We start from the raw sequence: 9168 nt of genomic DNA, 5'->3' as shown, positions 1-9168 counted from the left end.
TTCTCAACACTATATAGGCAACTGCCTGTAACAATAAAGTGAGTTCCTGCTTTGATGAGACTCACGGCTTAGTGGTGTGTTCCTGGCCGTCGACACTCACCCTCCTCCTCAACCCCTTGGGAGGAGCCAGTGGGCCTGGTCCTTCCTCAGCACTACCTGCCGGGGGAGCCTGGCAGTTTATAGCTATTCCACTCACTATAGAAAAGAATTGGTATTGTATACATGTAATAGAAGAACAGATTAAAGGTGGTAAAAAGGCCTAAATTAGATCAGGGAAGGAGACTAGTAAAGGAAATGTAGAGGGAACACTAATAATAATCTAAGAAGATATAAATAAGTCATATGGGAGCCTACTTTTTTGGACAATGGTGCATCTAGAAGCCACAGATTGTTACCAGAAAATTTTCAGTGCCAGGGATGGAATACCTTACAGTGAGTTGTTGGCCAGGGAGGTCCCTGATGCCTCCAAAACATTACAGGCCATTGCTGAGGCCCTTGGTTTCCCACCTGGAATAGATGGTAAGACACTATTGCTGAAGACTCCACATACTTGGGCTGCAAGGTCACTGAGAAATCCTGCTGGAGCTGAGCTGAAAACCTCCTCCATGTAGACCAGCTGACAAGAAAGCTGGAAGAAGCTATGCTGCATGCAGTTCAATGGGAGAGAGAAATCACCAGTGGAGATACTCAACACTGGACCCTGAAAGCCTTAAATTTTGCCAGCCAGGCCAAATGAGCCAATGGGTGCAAGAGTTGCATATTTGTTATGAGGGAAACCAATTGCCCTCTAATTGGACTGAAGGTCTGCTCCATGGGAGGGAATACATCCCTGATACTGAAAACCTACAACAGGGGTAGTCATGACCCCTAGGGGTGTAACATCTGCTGCTGTCTGGCTAAATGTATATACTATGTTCACCAAAATGCCCAATAAGCACTTCTCTTAATGTTCATACACATATATTAATGCTACTCTCACTTTTGGTTAGAGAACCTTCTCTGTTCAGATGGTGTGACCTTGGGATAACTCAGAAGACCACGGTGCTGAGAAGATATGACAGAGGAGTGCTTAGCACTAAAACATCTCTATAACACCTTTCAAGGCTCAGGGTCCATTGTGGAAGAAGTGGTGGAAAGAATGTAAGAGCCAATGGAAGGGTAGGACTCCTTATAGTATGCTCCTTCAGACACAAAATGGCCTGGATATCCAGGACCTCACAGTGTCTGATACTACCTACATGAGACCATAATAGGAGGAAAAGATCATGACATCAAAATAAAAGAGAGTAATTGAGGGGGGATATTATGGACAGTGGAGTTTCAAAGGGGCAAGTAAGGGAAGGGAGGGAATTACCATGGGATATTTTTTATAATTATGGAAGTTGTCAATAAAAAGAAAATTATTTAAATAAAAGAATTGGAATCTACCCTGATGTTCATCAACTGACAAATGGATAATGAACATGTGGTTAATGTATACAATGAAATTCTACTCAGGAAAAAAATGAAACAATAAAATTTGCAAGATAAATGGATGGACTTGGAAAATATCATAAGTGAAACTATGCAGTCCTTGAAAGACAAACACTACACATTTTCTCTCATATGTGCCTCCTAAAATAGACCAGCTGCAGAGAAGAGCAAAGGTAGCAAGCATTAAGACTATGTGTGTATAACTAGAATGAAGTCAGGGAAAAGTACACAGAGATGGAGGGGGTGGGAAGAGACAAAGAAAGAGAGAGAGAGGGACACACAGACAGAATAGATGTACCAGGGCCTCCAGCTACTGTAAATGAACTTCAGACGCATGTGACACCTTATGCATCTTGCTTATCTAGGTCCTGGGGAATCAAACCTGGGTTCTTTGGCTTTGCAGGCAAGCACCTTAACTGGTAAGTCATCTCTCCAGTTCTCAGTTCTCTATTCTTAAATAGTAAATCATAGCACAGGAGAGGAAAGAGAATTAAGAGAAGGGAAAAAATATCTGGTTGTGATGTTTCTCAGTACCACTCTCATAAATGCTCATTTATTCCTCACAGTAACTCTCAATGCTTATCACTGTCCCCATTCACAGACAAGAAAGCCTAAGAAAGCGAGTCGTAATTTGTTCACAATCACACCAAAGCAAGTTACATGACACCTCTGAAGCTCAGGTTTCTTTATCTATAAATAGTAATAGCAATGCTTCCCCTTCCAGGCTTCCAGGAAGAGTAAATAAGATCTGGCAATTGAAAGCTCAGGCTTCTTGTGTCACAGCACAATAATACAAAGCAAGACACAAACAGAGGTAAAGCATGAAGAAATTAATCATGACAACTCACATTCCAGCCAACTAATTAATGGCCATGGAGAGGCAGCACAGAGGTTGCAAATATAGACTCTGGAATCAGAGCCTCATTTAAAATTCTGGGTCTACCTCCAATTAATTTTCTAAACAAGGGGATATTTCTTGGTTTCTCTGTGCCTCAGTCTCTTCATCTGTGATAGAATATTTCACAAAGCTGTAGGAAGTAAATAATTTAACATACATAAGTGCCTATTACAGTACCTGTACACCTGGCCTCTTATTCCTACATCAAATGTTCTATGCATAAATAGGGGCTATCTTAATGCTGATCTGTAGAACAATAAGGAAGGTTTCAAGCTTCTTCCAAGCACTGCTTCCTCAACTATGTTCCTACAAAGAACTGTAGATGTTTTTGTAGATTTAGGTTTCCTATTTATTGTAGTTGTTTGTTTTGCTACATGTGAATAATCACACATGAACACATTCAGGTCTTTATTGATTCCTAACAACTATAAAGAAGAAAGCTGTTTTATTAAATTGGTCTTATATTCTTAGCTTTTAAAAAAAAATGATCATCTATGTATAATTCAGTAGATTATTATTCAAATAAGAAAGACACTGACTCTGCAAACTAAGTCATTATGTTCAGCTTTGTTTATATTTTACTGGACATCTATATATTTAAATTCTATTATCAACTTATTTAGAATTTATATTTATATTGCTCCTTGTTATACTATCCCATGAGTCTGAACATGTTATAATGGCAATAAAAACTATTTGGGGGCTAGAGATATGGCTTATTGGTTAAGGCACTTGCCTGCAAAGCCAATGGACCCCAGGGATTCCCCAGGACCAATGTAAGCCATATGCACAAGGTAGAATATGCTTTTGGAGTATGTTTGCAATGGCTGGAGGCTCTGCTGTGCCTATTCTCTTTCTATTTTCCTCCCTCCCTCTCTCTCTCTCAAAAAATAAATAAAATTAAAAAAAACTTTAATAGTACCGTGAATGATTTAACAGAAACCAACATGGAATTTGCCATTTTTTTCTTTTTTCTTTTTATAGATTTTTTTTCAAGGTAGGGTCTTATTCTGGCCCTGGCTGACCCGGAATTCACTATGGAGTCTCAGGGTGGCCTCAAACTCTGGGCGATCCTCCTACCTCTACCTCCCAATTGCTGGGATTAAAGGCATGCACCACCACACCCAGCTCCAACATGGAATTTGGAATCAATCCAATCTGGGTTCAAATGCCAACTGAATGACCTGATACAAATTATTTCACTTTCCTGAACCAATCCCACTTTTGGAAAATAAAAATAGTACTATCAAGCCAGTGTGGTGGCACACGCCTTTAATCCCAGCACTCAGGAGGCAGAGGTAGGAGGATTGCCATGAGTTCAAGGCCACCCTGAGACTCCATAGTGAATTCCAGGTCAGCCTGGGCTAGAGTTAGACCCTACCTCGAAAAACAAAACAAAACAAAAAAAAAAAAAATACTATCAACTTTACAGAATTATTATGATAAATCATGCAAACACTTTTGATGCACAGCACGCTGAAGCTGGTTATAAATGTCACATTCCCCCTTCCATCCATAACCAATTAGCCTCTGGGTTGGATATAGATCTGTGCATCTTTCCTCATATTTAAACTGAAGTCGTATCTACATTTTCCCCTTTGCAGTTAGTGTAAATGACTGACATAGAAATCCAACTGAAAACCCCTTAAGAACATAAGTTCATCTAAAATCAGTCGAGAATCTTACTACTCTTCTAAAGCGTACCTCAGATTAGCAGTATCAGAATTATTCAGGAACTTTTTGGAAATCCTATCTCAAGTCTCACCCCAAAACTCCTTGAGAAGAATTTGTTTTTTTAAAAGATCTTCGGATGATTTTCATGTCCACTAAGACTTGAAAATCTACTGAAAAAAATAATTAACTTAGAAGAAAAAAACCTAAATCAATAAAGGGCATGTACAACATTACTTGTTGATTTCATTAGCCACAGAGAGAAAACTCAAGGCAACAAATTGTAAAATTTTAATATAACCATCCTGGTAGAAGAAAAGATGTTCTAAAGTGAGACACATAAGCCCCTCCCTTTGACTATCAGACTACTAAAACAAGGGGCCCTAGAGAATTAAAATTTACCCAGAAATCCCATGCCAGAGGAAGGGAAAGGCCGACACTGTAATGCTAACCAGAAGAGGAACATATCTCCCAGAGAGTTCACCCATTTCTGACAACTCTGACAGATCAGAGCCAAGACAATGATTGGTTAATGATGAACAGGGACTCACTGGGACTAGATTATTCTTAATTATGGATACCTTTTTCTATTTAAACCTCATGTCAAGGATACTTTGGTGGTCTGAGGTCACTGGACCCCCTTATTTGTTCTTACCTACGTGCCATGCTAAATAATTCTCCTTTCTAGGCTTTTCACTATTATTTGTCTCTGATTGGTATATTAGGGATGGGTGGCTACACTTACATTTGTTACCAGAAGTCAGATTTGAAAAACTCCACTAGCTGCAAGACATTAAAATATTGAGAAATAACTGCTCATGGGAAAATAAAGAAAAGGAGCAGGGAAAGAAAAACTGGGCAAAGGGCGTAACATTCTCCAGAGGCAATGGTGTCCTTAGCTCAAAATTTAAAAGTACTAAAAATATGCTCTGTTAAAGTAGAAAAATAGCTCGCTATTTCAAGATCCCCCAAAAGATCTGTGAGTGTACATGTACTCAAAATATGTAAATTTTAAAAACTAATTAGTACATAAAGTTATCTTATTCCATTTTATAAAGTACCTCTTTTACCAATCAGGCTACTTTTTCATTTTTAACAAGATTGAATACTATATAACATAATCATTTTCTGTTTGTCACACAGGGTCTATGTATGTAGCCTAGGCTTGCCTTGAACTCACAGACATACTCTTACCTTAGTCTTCCAAGTACTGAGTGTGACATACCTTTAAGACTACTTTCATATTAATTTACCAGTGTATATTTCCAAACCTATTGCAAGTCTTTTCTTGTCTCAGTATGACCATTCTCTGTACCCTCATGACTTTATTTTTCTCATAGTATAGCACAGTGATTCACTTATATACTAGATTATCAATTTCTTGGAGGCTAGGGGCTATTTCCCAAATCATGTATAATCCACATGGGTAGGCACAGTTTCTTTAAAATAGCTAATACAAAGAATACCAGGCACAGTCCAGAAAGAATTAGGAAAAACTATGCTAAAACAGAAAACTGAAGACTTTCATCCTACATTTAAAAAATTCTTTCAATAATTTATAAGCCATAAAACCATTCAAATAAATATGGATTCACATCCAATAGTAGCAAATAAATCTGAACATTTAAATAGTTTTGTAAAAGATATATTGAGTTAGGACTCTGATCTTTTGATCTGTTTCAATTTACAGAGCTAATAGTATAGCTCAGTAGTAGAGCATGTGCTTAGCATGCCCAAAACAGGTTCTAGCCCTAATGTCAGTGGGGGACAGGCTAAAGTGACATCTGGCTCACTGGATAAAATGCTTGCTAGCAGAACCCATGTAAAACTGAATGAGGAAGTGCAAGCACCTATAAAGCTACTAGACCTACAGGAGCTGGTAGGCAGAGATAGGATTCTCAAAAGCTTAGGGGCTAACTAACCTGGCAAACATAGCAGTGAACAAGCAGGGACCCTCTTTCATAGAAAGTGGAAAGAAATGACTAACATCTGAGGTACTTTGACCTTACAAGTGTACTGTGGCACATGTATGCTTGCAGTCACACACAAATACATGGGCATACATGTACATGCAAGTATATTTATCAATTTATAAAAGAAGAAACTAAGACAAAGACATTAACTTGTTTAAGTAAGAACCAGGACTTAAAAATCAAGTTTTCTAGCTAGGTATGGTAGCTTACATCTGTAACCCCAGAGCTCAGAAGGCTGAAGCAGACAGATTATTGCTAGGAGTTCAAGGCCAGCCTGGTCTGCATAGCAAGTTGAGGATAGCTTGGGTTACAGAGTAAGACCCAGTCTCAGAAACAACAGAAAATAAAAGCAATTAAATCTTCTGATGCTATGTCTCATATTAGCCATGTTAATTTTCATTAGGTAAATGTGATCTATTTCAGAGATGAAACAAGTCTCTGGCTTCAAGGAAGTAAAAAATAGTGGAAATAAGGCTGTAAGACTGACAAAACAGGAATATATTATCACACTGCAAAAAGACTATTACAGCTACCTTCACATTGCTGGGACAAATCACCTGACCAAAAGCAGTTGATGGGAAGAATGTCGTTTATTTTGGCTAACAGTCTCTGGGGGGGGGGGGGGGGGCTCCATGATAGCAGGGAAAAGGATGGCATGAACCGCAAGCAGGTGGAAAAACAAAGCAGGAGAGAGGACCAAGTTCTGCTAAGAGGGAGGTGACTATAAAACCCCTTAGCACACCCCCAACAACTCACCCCCTCCAGCAAAACTCCACCTCCCATATTGCCACAAGCTAGGAATCAAGCGTTCAAAACATACAAGTTTATGGAGGACATCTAATTCAAACCATCATAGAGGCTAAATGTTTTCAGGTTCTTGACGAACAAGGTACAAATAAACAGGAAGATTAACATCCACCAAAGCATCAGATGGGAAGTAGTATAGAAGCACTACCTTGACCTAGACAGATGATGTAAGAAGTGAGCTGATCTAGGAAAGAATAGGAGAAAAGCATTTTTTAAAAAATTATGAAACTGGGCTGGAGAGATGGCTTAGCGGTTAAGCACTTGCCTGTGAAGCCTAAGGACCCTGGTTCGAGGCTCGTTTCCTCAGGACCCATGTTAGCCAGATGCACAAGGGGCGCACATGTCTGGAGTTCGTTTGCAGTGGCTGGAAGCCCTGGCACGCCCATTCCCTCTCTATCTGTCTTTTTCTCTCCCTTTCTGTCACTTTCGAATAAATAAATAAAAATGAACAAAAAAATATTAAAAAATTATGAAACAAGCTAGCATAGTGGCTCACACCTTTACTTACAGCACTCAAGGCTGAAGCAGGAGGACTGCCATAAGTTTAAGGCTAGCCTGGGGCTACAGAGTGAGTTCCAGGTAAACCTGTGCTAAGGTGAAATCCTGCCACAAAAAAGGGGGGGGGGGAAGGAAGAAACAATCCTAGACATGGTAAAGTTTTTTTTTTTTTAATTACAAGACTCTATAAAACTATATCAGAAGAAACAATATTTATAAATTTTTAAAAGTTGGGCTGGAAGGATTGCTTAGTGGTTAAGGCACTTGCCTATGAAACCTAAGGACACAGGTTCAATCCCTAGTATCCACATAAGCCAGATGCACAAGGTGACACATGTGTCTGTAGTTTGCAACGGCTGGAGTCCCTGGCACGCTCATATTCTCTCTCTCTCTCTCAAATAAATAAATTTTTAAAAAAAATTTAAAAAGTAATGAAGGGGGATGGAGAGATGGCCAAGCAGGTAAAGACGCTTGCAAAGCCTGAGCACCTGGGTTTAATTCCCCAGTACTCATGTAAAGCCAGATACATAAAGTGGTGCATGAATCTGGAGTTCATTTGTAGTGGCAAGAGGCCCTAGTGTAGCCATTCTCTCTTTCTCTCTTCTCTCTCTCACCTTGTAACAAAATATATTTTAAAAGTAATGGAAATAAGCAATGATATTTGGAAGCAAATTTGAGTCAGGAAAATAGGGTGGAAAGGGTGTCCCAGAAGGCCTTATGCAAAGCCTTACAAAGTCAGCATACACACACACACGCGTGCACACACACACACACATGTACATATACATATATATGTACACACATATACATATATATACACGTACACATACACACACACACACACACACATATATGTATATGTATATATAGAGAGAGGGGGAGTGAGTGTGAGTGAGTTGACAAAGACAAAGGCAAAAGCCTAAGGCCTTTCACATACCTAAGGCCTGTGAAAACCAGCTGGTGCCACAGGTACAGGTGCAGAGATACCACAGTGCCCAATAAGTCCTGGGCCATTATAATACTAAAAGAACACACCTCTGGGCCAAGAGTTAAGGTGCTAATGAGACAGACAATGCATAAAGCTGAATATGGAGCTACATGTGATACAGCATGCACAGGCAAGCCCATGCTACAGACATGAGGCAAAAAAGGCACCAACTCCTTATAGAGCAGGGCCCAAACTAATAAACTTTATTTCCTCCAGCCCACTTAACTATCATCCTTGTTAGTATACTATTTTTGTTTCCCTTTGAAACAGGGTCTCATGTAGACCAGGCTGCACTTGAACTCCCCATGTAGTTGAAGATGACTTTGAATTCTTGATCCTCCTGAATGCTAGGATTGTGAGCATATGCCACCACATGTAGTTTATGTGGTAGAAAGGAATGATCCCAAGGTTTTGTGCATGCTCAGCAGGAATGTTACCAAATGAGCTACAGCCCAGTCCTGGAACTGTACTATCTCTTAATAAGCTATCTCTGCTTCTGCTGCAATTGTATGTTTATGCTCAATTCTTTGTTCAGGAATATAAGTATCTGTAACTCACCAGGGATGCCCTTTCATTCCTGTTATTAGCTGATAGCAAATTATATTCTGGACAAAATAAAATGTTTTCAACTTTCAATGGTGAAGTGTCTTAAGTCACTTGAAAACCTATTAGTTAAGTGTAGAAGTTAAGGGCATAATACTAGGAATAAATCAGGTAAGGAAGAGAAAGGTTAAAGCCTTAGTTATATTTTCAAAAAGAAATTAGTAGGTGGAGAGCAAGAGCAGAAAGGGTAAGAATAAGGAAAGGAGAGTCAAATAAAACAATTTATATTTTAAAATTATAGGCAAAAAACCCTATGT

The 9168-nt window shown here is 39.2% G+C and overlaps 1 protein-coding gene across 1 annotated transcript in view; it reads right to left on the bottom strand.

Moving 5' to 3' along the window:
• The window catches only part of Rb1 (RB transcriptional corepressor 1), a 199842-nt gene that overhangs the window by 81756 nt on the left and 108918 nt on the right, over window positions 1-9168 (bottom strand). The window lies entirely within an intron of this gene.

This window comes from Jaculus jaculus, chromosome 3, assembly GCF_020740685.1.
Source record: "Jaculus jaculus isolate mJacJac1 chromosome 3, mJacJac1.mat.Y.cur, whole genome shotgun sequence".
Lineage (NCBI taxonomy): Eukaryota > Metazoa > Chordata > Mammalia > Rodentia > Dipodidae > Jaculus > Jaculus jaculus.
The sequence above is the reverse complement of the archived record's forward strand: the minus strand, read 5'-3'. Positions and strand labels throughout refer to the sequence as shown.